The following is a 12695-nucleotide window of genomic DNA, read 5'->3' as shown; positions in this document are numbered from 1 at the left end:
TATGTGCCCCAAAAGAGGGTTACACAAGCTTTGAAATGTATATAGCAGGAGGATGAGAATCATGATAGGGATCAGTAGCACTGTATGATTCTTGCGAGAGACAATAAAGGCAGAAGATGCATCCAGTTTAACCTTTAAAGTAGTTTTTGGACTTTAGCACAGTGGGGAGGTTTTTGGATCCCCCACTGGGACTACAGAGCTGAGAACTTGCCTGATCTCACTGACTTTCCCCCAAGAAAAGTCTCCCAGAAACATCAGTGAATACTGGATGAAAGAACCAATAAGGAAGGAAAATCAAGAAAAGGAGACTCCAGTCGGATCTGCACCCATCAAAGGCCCATGACAGGCTGGGTGTCCGAGGATGAAGATGAACTAAGGAAGGATTTTTGCAATTAAAGTTGGGGACCCCTCCACTAGGATTCACTCATAGCCACTGAGTAGGCTATGTGCATTAGAATGACCATGGGCTACCCAACTGTCTGGGAAAGGAAACCTACCTATCTAGAACCTCATATGTACCAACATTCAGATACAACTTCAATATTATGGATGGATGGATTTTAATTTATGAGTATCAGTCAGTAAAGTTTTATTTAACACCCAGACCTGGTCTTGTATGAATTCTTGCAGGCTCTCACCTCATGGGAAGCACCAAATGACTATACACACACTGGGAAATTTTAACATCGTGATTGAGAGTCAAGTGTGGGATGGAATTGCTAGCCAAAGCAGCCCTTGAAGAAATAAATTAGTTATGTGCCCTAAAGAGCCACAATCCTCCATAAAAAGGGGTTACAAGAAACTACCACCCAGGAAAAAGATCTGAGTGTCATAATTGATATTGTATTGAAATTGTCAGCTCAATGTGCTGTGGCAGTCAAAAAAGCAGACTGAATATTAGGAATTATTAGGAAGGGAATGCCAAATAAAATGGAGGATGTCATAATGCCTCTATATTGTTGCATGGCGAGACTGCATCTTGAATACTGTGTGCAGTTCTGAACACCGTATCTCAAAAAAGATATCGTTTCACTGGAGAAAATATAGAGAAGGGCGACCAAAATGATAAAGGGTATGGAACAGCTCCCCTATGAGGACAGGCTAAAGTAGTTATGGCTGTTCAACTTGGAGAAGAGACAGCTGAGGGGGGATATGATGAAGGTCTACAAAATCATGAAAGGACTTGAACAGGTAAATGTGAAACGGTTATTTACTCTTTTGGAAAATACAAGGACTAGGTGGCACTCCATGAAGTTGACCAGAAGCACATTTAAAACAAACTGGAGAAAACTCTTTCCATTCAATACACAAGTAAGCTCTGGAATTCATTGCCAGAGGATGTGGTTAAGGCAGTTAATGTAGCTGGATTTAAAAAAGGTTTGAATTATTTCCTGGAGGAGAAGTCCTTAAACTACTATTAATGAATGGGGAATAGTCCCTGCTTTATGCTGGCATTAGTAGCATGGGATCTATTTAATGTTTGTGCACTTGCCAGGGACTTGTGACTTGGATTGGCCACTGTTGGAAACAGGATGTTGGGCCTTGTTGTGATCCAGTATGTAATATCTTATGTTCTTATGAGATCTCTTTTACTGAGGTATCTGTTGCTCCTTCGAAGGAGCCTTAGATGGGAGGAGTTCTGGTGATGTCACTTACCTCATTGGCAGTTCCCACAAGGCAGTTGTGATCCATGAGCTGCTTCAGTATACTGTTTAAGAGCCTGATGACAATTCTCTGTCTTCCACTGGATAGACCAGCTGCCTCCCAAGAGCACTGCCAAGTTCCTTACATCAAACAACTTTCCACATCTCCAAGAATCTACAGGCAAATTCTCACTCTTAGGATAACATTTATATTGAATCAGGGAAAACTCCCCTTAATAAACCTCCACCACAAATGTACATCTCCATTAACCCCCTAAACAGAGGTTAAGTGATATCCCATAGCATTTCTCAAAGAGCACATTTCTAGTGACAAGGACCTGATTTAGGACCTGTGTCACACTTGTTTAATTTTTTATAGGCTCCTAGACTGTCCAATTTAATTAAAAGTACCCCTTGTATACTCACAGCCAAGTGACAACTTCAGCCACACATGAAATCCCCTTTCTTTGGATCTGTAAAGAGTGTATCCTTGGTACATAGGCAAATACTTCCAAAGTGTAATTACACAGAAAACTATATGTGCATATACTGGATACATAGTAACAGAGAGGGGATGAATTATAGCACAAGTTTGAAACTTGTGAGCAGAAGAACCAATTGTTATAGCTTCAGCCTTGGCTATTGCCCATCTTTCTCTTGCAAAATGTCTCTGTGCTTCCAGATTAATTCTCAGTTCAAAATGTATCCTTTGTCACATGACTGTGTAACCCCCCCCCCCCCCCCCCCTTTGGTATAATCCAGTCACCCCAGGCAGAAGACAGATTTGGTCCACTTTGAGGAAACTGGGCATGCTCCTATAGAAAGTGTGAGTCAGATTGTGAGAAGGAGCTGCAGAGGAAGGAAGCTGTGGCAGATGTTACCAGGGAAATGGCTGCCGTGTTTACCAGTCCGGCTCTCTGACGGAGCTTCCAACTGCTCTCAGAGAGGATCATGCACAACATTATGTGAATTTCAGATGGAGGGATTGCTGCTGAGGAGTACATTTATGTGAGTAGTAAGAAGGGAGATTGAAAATTAGTTAAGACTGTGAACTGACATCTTGGACAGCTATGTTGAACCTAGAATACTGTGCAGATTTATTATGAGGTTGAGATAATGTCTGGGATAATAAACTTTTATACCATCTTAATCAAACAGCAGATTAACATCCATTTCAGTGTCAGGGAGTCAACATGAATGATTTCTGTCAGCGTAATAATATCTTGTCATACTGCCAAATAATTTCCGTAAGTTGGAAAACATTCACCTGTTGGACGTTGACCTTTATTAAGATCTGCACCAATACACTGAGCAGTATAGCCTCTAGAGCCTTTTTAGAAGGGAAGATATCCTTGTAAACCCTGATAACCCTTCAGTATTAACTGAAAGAAGAGCTTTACACTGTTGTGGCAGTGTTGAATACCAACCTTTCTGGCGGTGACTTCAAGTTTGTTGATACATGAGAGGATACGGCATACCCAGAACTTGACATGAACTGCACAGAAAACTTAGCTGCTGAAAAATAAAAATAAAGGGCCTGATATTCAGTGAGTGCCACTTAGCCAGATAAGTTTGGATTTATCTATCTAGGGGGCATTCCATGAAGTTAGCATGTAACACATTTAAACCTACTCTGAGAAAGTTCTTTTCACTCAATGCACAATTAAACTCTATAATTTGTTGCCAGAGGATGTGGTTAGTGCAGTTAGTATAGCTGTGTTTAAAAAAGGATTGGATAAGTTCTTGGAGGAGAAGTCCATTACCTGCTATTAATTAAGTTGACTTAGAAAATAACCACTGCTATTACTAGCATCAGTAGCATGGGATAGACTTAGTTTTTGGGTACTTGCCAGGTTCTTATGGCCTGGATTGGCCACTGTTGGAAACAGGATGCTGGGCTTGATGGACCCTTGGTCTGACCCAGTATGGCATGTTCTTATGTTCTTAAGTGGAAGTATTTGGATATTTGGCCATGTTCAGCAGCTGTACCTAGTTAGATAACTATTTATATGGCTAAATAGTTATCTAAGTGGTGAGCGGGATGGGACGTCCTTGGACATGTATACATATCTGGCTAACTTAGCTGAATAAGTGGAGATATTCAGACTTATCTGGCCAAGTTAGCTGGATAAGTTGAGCAGGTCTAAAGTTATCCAGATAAAGTGACTGCACCACTGAATATCCCAGCTAAGTTAGTCAGATATGCTTATCTGACTAACTTTCTAGCTGGATATTCTCTGAATATGGAGCTCAGTGTTTTATTTATGTTGATCAATATATTAAGACTAAGGAAAGCACCTGCTTTTACAAGTAGCACATTGTTTACATGTTCTATCATCTACTATTGTAAAATCATCTAATAATATAATTTGTTTAACTTTTTTATAAACTGCTTTGAGCGCATTTTATTTATTCATTTATTTATTTAAAAGTTTTTTTGTGTACCACCTATACAAACAATGTTAGATCTAGGCATTTTACAGAATAAAACCTACATAATCAATTGAACAAAGTTTAAAAAGAAATAAAGCAAGCAATAACATAAAATAACAAAGTTATAGAAAAGCATAAAATATGAGTAAGATAAGCATAAAAAAAGAGAAATTATGTGGGTGGAGCTGGAAATGCTAAAGAAAAAATATATGTTTTAATAGCTTTTTTAAATTCATTAAAGCAGTCTAGATATTTTACTAAACTAAATTTTTTCCCTTTATCTTGTAAGAAACATATTTATTTATTTATTTATTTAATTTCTTTTCCTATACCGATGCTCAAGACTAGGTCTTATCGTACCGGTTTACAATGTAACTGAGGGGAAACCAATTAACATCAAGGTAGAAAGTAAAGTTACATTAAACAGGGAGCATAAAACCTGGGCAATGGAAGACAGTGCAGAGTTTAAACTAAGAAACAATTAGAGAGAGATAAATATATAAATCAACAAAAACTGTAAGATACAAAACATAGGTTTGTCCTAGGCAGTTATTAGCCTGGTATGTCCAGAGGGAGAAGGAAAGGGTGAGGTTGGGTGGGGGGAAGGGATAGGGGAGGGGTGGGGGAGTGAGAGTCAGTGATGGTTGAGGAGATCCTTCAGCGGTAGGCTTCTGCGAAAAGCCAGGTTTTCAATTTCTTTCTGAAAGTTGAATGGCATTGTTCTTGGCGTAAGTCTTGTGGAAGTGAATTCCAATGTAGTGGACCTGCTGTTGAAAGAGCTCGCTTGTGAATAGTGTTGTGGACCGATGATTTGTTGGGGGGGGCCTTGAGCGAACCTTTGTAGGCAGTTCTGATCGGTCTTGCGGAAGTATGTAATTCAAGTGGGAAGGTGAGTTGGAGAGTGGATTGCTGGTAGACTGATTTGTGGATGATGGTGAGAGCCTTGAAAAGTATTCTATATTGGATGGGCAGCCAGTGTAGAATTTTTAGTATTGGTGTGATATGGTCCTTGCGACGAGTGTTTGTAAGGATCCTAGCCGCTGCGTTTTGCAGCATCTGAAGAGGTTTGGTGGACGAAGCAGGCAGACCAAGTAATAGAGCATTACAATAGTCGATCTTTGAAAACAGTATGGCTTGAAGCACCGAACGGAAATCCTTGAAGTGTAAGAGCGGTCTAAGTTGCTTCAGGACCTGTAGCTTGAAGAAGCATTCTTTGGTTGTGGCGTTAATGAATTTTTTGAAATTCATTCTAGAGTCAAGGGTGGCCCCAAGATCTCTGACCTGGTTTGCTAATGGGATGCTAGCATTATTTGCGAGGGGGTTGTTGTCACAAGGGGAGATAACCAGTAGTTCCGTTTTGGAAGTATTTAGGACCAAATTGAGACTCGAGAGCAGAAGGTTTATGGCGTGTAAGCAGTTGTTCCAGAAATTTAGAGTAGAGATGGGGTCTGAAATGGGGATTATGATTTGTACATCGTCCGCGTATATAAAGTGGGTGAGATTGAGACTATTGAGTAGCTGGCATAAAGGGAGTAGATATATATTGAACAGGGTAGGGGAAAGAGACGAACCCTGAGGTACACCTTGGTTTGATGGAATGGAGTGAGATTCTTTGTCATTTATTTTGACTTTGTAGTGTCTGTTGTTCAGAAAGGATGTGAACCAGAGCAGTGCAGAGCCGGATATGCCTATTTCCATTAAGCGGTTAATGAGGATATTGTGGTTTACCGTGTCGAACGCGGCAGAGATGTCGAGAAGGGCTAGCAGGTAAGATTGTCCCTTGTCAAGGCCCATCAGGATGTTGTCCGTTAGAGAAAGAAGGAGGGATTCTGTGTTTAGGCGTTTCCTGAATCCGAATTGAGAGGGGTAGAGAATATTGTGGGAGTCAAGGTAGTCTGTGAGTCGGATGTTGACAAGCTTTTCCATTAGCTTGGCTATAAAAGGTAGGTTTGCAATGGGGCGGAAGTTTGCAGGGTCGGCTGGGTCTAGGTTGGGTTTTTTAAGTAAGGGTTTAAGTGAAGCAATTTTTAAGGAGTCCGGGACCGATCCTTGATTGAGGGAGCAATTTATGATGTCTGCCAGCGGTTTAGCAATGGTGTTAGGGATGGTGAGAAGTAGTTTGGTCGGTATTTGGTCCAGAGGATGAGTGGAAGGTTTCATTTTCTTGATTATTGATTCAATTTCCAGGGAGGATGTCTGTTCAAGAATTTCTAGTGACGGTCTGTGGATATTTGGTGGAGGGTTATTAGTTGCGAGGCTTAATGGTTGCGAAGGGTTTGGAGCCATGTTAGTTGAAGCCAGGGGGGCAAGAAGGTTTTTGATTTTGTTATCAAAAAAGATAGCCAACTCTGTAGATATATATATATATATATCTCTGTAGATATATCCATATCTTTATGTATCTTTCATTTATCTTCTTTTTTAACAGATTGATTTTGACAGGCTTATACAATGAGGACCAGTTGATCAGCATTAGGTAAAGAGCTTCACCATCACACAGTTTTCTTATTATTATTATTGTATATGGTCATAGTTTGATTTCTGCTAATAGAGATCTACACTGGCAAAAGCTAAAGCTCCCAGATGTTCTCACTTCTGTACCTGATGAATAACCTTAAATGACTTTCCTGTGTTCACACTCTAGAGCAGCTATGCATCTTATCTGGATAGACCAATGGACTACACAGATCATTAAGTGAAATAATTTACTTTTGGAAAAGCTTGTTAAAACAAGTAGAGCTAGTACTTTGAAGTAGTATTATAAATATTTTAAGATGCATGCTTTTAGGATACCAAAGCTGGCACTTTATTTGAAACATTGCAAGTTAAAACATGTTTCTTTATTCATTACAAGGATTTGTTACTCACTCTACTATCAGAGTATTCAGAACACAAAGTACAGAATGACTTACCAGCATAATATCCAACTAAAATGTCACAGCAGAATGGAGGACCACTAGCAATGCAAAATAAATAAATAAGAGTACATCCTATATGTATTAATCTCAAAATCTCTTCACAGCTATTATAACTAGGCACTTGCAGCTGAATAAGCCTTCAGCTTGACTTATATATACTCATTTGACCAAAGCATAATCCATGTTTTGTTTTTTACAAATATTGCAAGTAAAACAAATGAAGAACTTAACTCTTCTGGCAGTATGTAACAAATATGAACTGTTGGTTACCACTATAATCGCCCAACACACTATAATCCCCCAACACAGGTCTGTATTTCACATTAGGATTTGCATCGGGGGAAATGTTAATTCAGCTTGTCCTCCAAGCTTTTATTTTATCGAAGATTGACTATTTTAATGCGCTCTTACTTGGCATTCCTGCAACACACACTAAGCCACTTCAACTCCTACAAAATGCCGCCGCTCGAATATTGTCAAACACAAAGAAAAGAGATCACATCACCCCCACACTTATTGAACTACACTGGCTCCCTATACAGTCACGAATTCTTTATAAAACACTCTCGATCATACATAAGAGTCTAGTAAATTCCATCCTCAACTGGCTTAACCCCCCCCCTCTTACCTCGTACCTCCAAGAGACCTACACGCCCAGCTCTCCAAGGAACACTCCGTGCCCAATCTATTAAATCTTTTAAACTTTCCTCCACTATTAACAGAGCCTTTTCTCTTGCCGGCCCCACCATATGGAACTCACTGCCCCATGATATCCGCATAGAGACCTATACCCCCACTTTCAAAAAGAAACTTAAAACATGGCTCTTTCAGCAAGCCTACTCCATCTCACCCCCTATTACATAAAACCCCCCTATGAATGTTATACTGATATCTTGGTATGAACGCCTTTATGTCTGATGATTTTGTACTTTGCACTTTCATGTATATAGTTAATTAGTTATAGTTATATTCCATAGCATCTACCCATTGATGCCTGTTATATGTAAGGGCTCCTCCCAAACATGTATTTATATGTTGCCTAGTTCATCATATTATATTATGTTATCTGTTATATGTTATATGTACGGGCACTGCCCAATGGTTTTTTGTTCACTGTGAACCGATACGATGTGCGAACGGATATCGGTATAAAAGAAATGTTAAATAAATAAATAAATAAATAAATAAAATAACTTCAAAGCAATCTTATCTTGACAATGCTGTGAGTTTATTTATTTTAAAATATTTCTATTCCACCAATCCACAGATCTTGGTGGAAAATAGCCAAACATACATAGTCAAAATAGACAATGTTGCATTTCTTGAGTCACAAAAGCTAATCTTTCTGAAAAAAGGAAGAGTATTGCTCTAATTTCACAGTGCAACTTAGAAAGGACAACACAGAAATATTATGGTATACTTGCATAGACTATTTTAAAAGCATTATTAAATTATATTTAAACATCACAAAATGTCTCTCTCGTCAGACAGCATCTTAGTTTCGTAGTGCCAAAAGCTGTCACTGAAAGGTAAAAATACTAGAAGGAAGACATGACAGGAAGAGTGGTATTTTAAGCTGCCAAATGGACATTCCTAATAATGATGTTGGAATGCTTAAATAATAGAGTACTATTTAACTTCGAAGTTAAGCCCATATGGCGATATGGGATGTAGTTGGAAAATTCAAAATTGCTCTCTCATGTTAAGCTGTTGCTGGGAATAGTCCCCTCATGGAGAGGGAGGAATAAACTCTATAAAACCCCATTTCAAGTTGTCAAAAGTGTAGTTATATCCAAGCAGGACTGCACAAGTGGTGCAATTATCTTTTTTGTTGTCACACAACTTTTGTGTTCCACTAGTTGCATTTTAATCTTGTGTTTAGTTCTTCCGATGTATACTTTAGAGCAGGGGTAGATGATAAGGTAGACCACAAAGGGCGATAAACAATTAGTATACTGACGTAACTGTCTGGCAAAGCCACACTGAGGATCTTACCAGATGGTTCCCACATAAAAGATTAAACACAAAAATTGCAGGAGTTTGTTGCATATTGTTGGGTTTGTGGCATATTGTGGACTCTTGGTCGAAGTGGCGATGACTCCTTCCATGGGGAGGGGCCCCATGGGGAACCACAACAATTGGCTAGACTCTAGTAAGCAGACACTGAGGAAAGAAAGCTTTATTATACTGCTGTTGATGAGCTGAATCTTGCCCAAGGAAAGGACAGTGCAGTAGTCCAGCAATGTTACAGTAAGCCTAGACAGTCTCTGTAGTAGATGGTCTCACCCCGATGTAGCAAAGGTCCGGTAGTGTTCCACAGCGCGGGATAGGCCATGAACCTGAAGGGTGGAACGAGGAGAGCTGGAGCATAGATACTCACAGAGTAGCAGTGCTGATAACTTCCTTAGGTAGTTGAATGAAGAGAGGGACCTGTGGTCCGAGGTACAGGATAACCTGAACAGAATAGGCCCTCGAGGAGCGAGTACCTAGGAATGCTGAGGGTTCCTGAAAGAAAGCAGACAGGACCCTCGAGGAGCGGGTGTCCTTTAGGTTAGGCAGATTAACCCCGGAGAGTGAGTAGAAGCGAGAGGCCCCCGAGGAGTGGGTACCCTGAACTTCCGTAGGAGCAAGATATCCCGAAGGGTCATGAGGAATCCAAGCGAGCAGCTTAGAAGCGGTCAGAGTAGCAAAACCGAAGTCCTTGGAGCGGAGCAGAGGTTTAAATACCCGGAGGTACTGATGTCATGCGGTGGGGCCGCCCCGAGGTTCCTGCCATGACGTATTAAAAAATGTAGGCAGCGTGCGCACGCGTGCCCTAGGAGGCCTCAGGAAGAAGCATGTCGGATGGGGACACCCATGCTGGCTCGGAGACGCCGAGGGTTTCGGCAAACAGCAGCGGAGGCAGCCATCCTTCCCAGGGAGGAGGAAAAGGGTAAAAGAGAGGTGAGGCAGAGCGGTCGCAGTTGTCTGCGACCGACAGATGCAACAGTATCCCCCTTCAAAGAGCCCCCTCCAGGATCTCTTCCTTGTGGTCTAGGTTTTTGAGGGTGTGCAAGTTGAAATTGGCGTACCATGTCTTTGTCCATGATGTTGGCCAAAGACTCCCATGAGTTTTCTTCTGGTCCATAACCCTCCCAGAAGATGAGGTATTCCCACGTCTTGCCTCTTTTATGGACATCCAAGATGTCATCTACAGCATACTCAATATCGTCCTCCATGTCCAGGTTAGTGGGTTCTGGGGTCTTCTTAGAGAACTCTGAGAGCATCAAGGGTTTTAACAGAGAGACAAGGAAGGCGTTATGTATTCTCATTGATGGAGGTAGTTTTAAACTCTACGTCAGATTTCCCAAGCGTTGAAGAATGGCAAAGGGTCCTACATAGCGAGTTGCAAAATGTGCTGAAGGTATTTTAAGAAGGAGGAACTTGGTACTCAGCCAGACCTTGACTCCAGGCTGAAACTGAGGCGCCTCTCGATGGTGAGCATCGTAGATCTTTTTTGCTTTCTGTCCTGCTTTAAGGAGAAGATCCTTCGTTTGCTTCCAAAACTGAGATAACTCTGCTGCAGTGGCCTGTGTGGCAGGAGAAGCCACTGATAATGGAATTTGCAGAGGAGGAAGCGGTTGTCGTTCATAGACGAGTTGGAAGGGAGAAGACCCCATAGATGTAGCAGGATGTGAGTTGATAGCAAATTCTGCCCAAGGCTGCAGTTCCGCCCAGTCACTCTGTCTTGAATTAACGTAGGACCGTAGAAACTGTTTAAGCATTCTGTTCATTCTTTCAGTCTCTCTGTTAGACTGCGCCTCTAGGATTGTATTTTTAAACAATGTCCATGCTTGTTGAACACTTGTAACCTTTGCAGCTGCACCTTTCAGTTTTTTCTAACTATTTTCCTCATTTTATCAAAGTTTCCCTTTTGAAAGTTTAGTGTTAGAGCTGCAGATTTACTTATTGTCCCCCTTCCAGTTATTACTAGTTTAAATTTGATCATGTTATGATCACTATTTCCAAGTGGCCCCACCACCGTTACCTCTCTCACCAAATCCTGCGTTCCACTAAGCATTACATCTAAAATAGCTCCCTCTCTTGTTGGTTCCTGAACCAATTGCTCCATGAAGCAGTCATTTATTACATCCAGGAACTTTATGTCTCTAGCAAGTCCTGATGTTACATTTACCCAGTCAAGCTTACCCAAGTGAGCTAAAAACTCATTCACAGGAATGGCCCACTGGTAAATTGGATCTTAAGTGATATAGATGGAAAATAGAATAGTATAGCAAATTATTCCTTTTGGTGGCTTTTCTGTACAATGTAGTATAATAATGAGAATGAGCTCTGTGAACCAAAATGTCCAAAAAAACAATACTGTGAGAATCATTTTGCATAGTGAATTGCAAATTTGGATTCAGTGAATTGAGCCATGTCAGAAAATGTTGTAGTTGTTCTACAGATGAAGACCAGAGGCAAAATATGTCATCAATAAATTGTACCCATAAAACAATTTATACTTATAGGAAGTACTTTTATGTATGTATGTATTTATTTATTTATTTAGCCAATATTATAGCCATGCATCTATAAGAAATCATGGGTAAGGAAAGAGTGACAAGACCAGGTATTAATAGCAAAACAGTAGAGTCAAGGCTTCATAGGAGATCAACTATTAGGCATCATAGGATAATAACAGATAAGATTCTAACATTGGAGTGATATGGTGAGAGCATCATAATAAACCATATCTATGGAAGTATAGTAATATTAAAGGGAGCAAATTAATAGAGCCCTGATAGTGCATGATAAACTAGTCTGTTAGAGCTTCCATGGAAGATTTTAGCTCACTTGGGTAAGCTTGATAGAAAAGCCAACTCTTTATCAGGTGATAAAACATCAGAGTGTCAGTGGGGAGTCTGGCCTCTCTTGGGAGAGAGTTTTAGTATCTGGGGATGAAGGAGGAGAAAGCTTGCTTACAGGTTCTATTAAGTCAAGGGTCTTTAGCAGCAGGAACCTGCCGGGTTATCTCATGCTTAGATCTTAAAGATAGATGTTGATCTTCTGAATAGCTGTTTCTCTGTCAGATCCCAGTGACATCAAGAGCTGAATGACATAAGAATAGACAAAGCATTGAAGCTCAAATTTTCTGATGATTTCAATTAGCAGTCTTAGGCCTAGATTCATCAATTGCTATAAATATAGCGGAAATAGCGCTGGTGTAAAAAAATGGACATGGTTATGATAATTTCCTGTGTATCACATTGCATAGGAAATTATTGTGTTGTGTGTTGTGTCAGCATGTAGTGCATTGCATCAGCACGTCACATGTTGCGACAGTGCATTGGGCATCATTTTATGTGGCGTACGTTGATTTATGTGTTTTGCATTATTTTTCTAATTTATATATGCCGACTTCCTGCAGCTGCCTCTTTGAGGGTGTCAGGCATTGGAGAAAGGAGAGGAGAGATGATGAGTGCATTAGTGGGAGTAGGAGCTTATATATTTTGATTTCCTGAGGGCGTTGTCTTAACTTCTGTTTTCATCTGTTTCCCTTTAACTTGGTCTTTTGTCTTCTTTGTGTGAGTGAAAGTTTTTGTCAATTTGTCCTCTTTGTCTCTCTGTGTTTGTATCAGGAGGAGAAGTGGCAGTGAGGCAGAGGAGGAGTGGTGAGGCGGAAGTGGAGTGTTGGTGAGATAGAGGAGGAGTGATGAGT

The 12695-nt window shown here is 40.5% G+C and overlaps 1 protein-coding gene across 1 annotated transcript in view; it reads left to right on the top strand.

Moving 5' to 3' along the window:
* Positions 1-12695, top strand: part of NCALD (neurocalcin delta) — a 757024-nt gene that overhangs the window by 76071 nt on the left and 668258 nt on the right. The window contains exon 2 of the mRNA XM_029591831.1: positions 6505-6552. The gene's annotated coding sequence lies outside the window, so the exon portion shown is untranslated. The remainder of the gene's footprint in view (positions 1-6504; positions 6553-12695) is intronic.

Source organism: Rhinatrema bivittatum, chromosome 2, assembly GCF_901001135.1.
Source record: "Rhinatrema bivittatum chromosome 2, aRhiBiv1.1, whole genome shotgun sequence".
Lineage (NCBI taxonomy): Eukaryota > Metazoa > Chordata > Amphibia > Gymnophiona > Rhinatrematidae > Rhinatrema > Rhinatrema bivittatum.
This window is presented reverse-complemented; position numbering and strand designations above follow the sequence as displayed.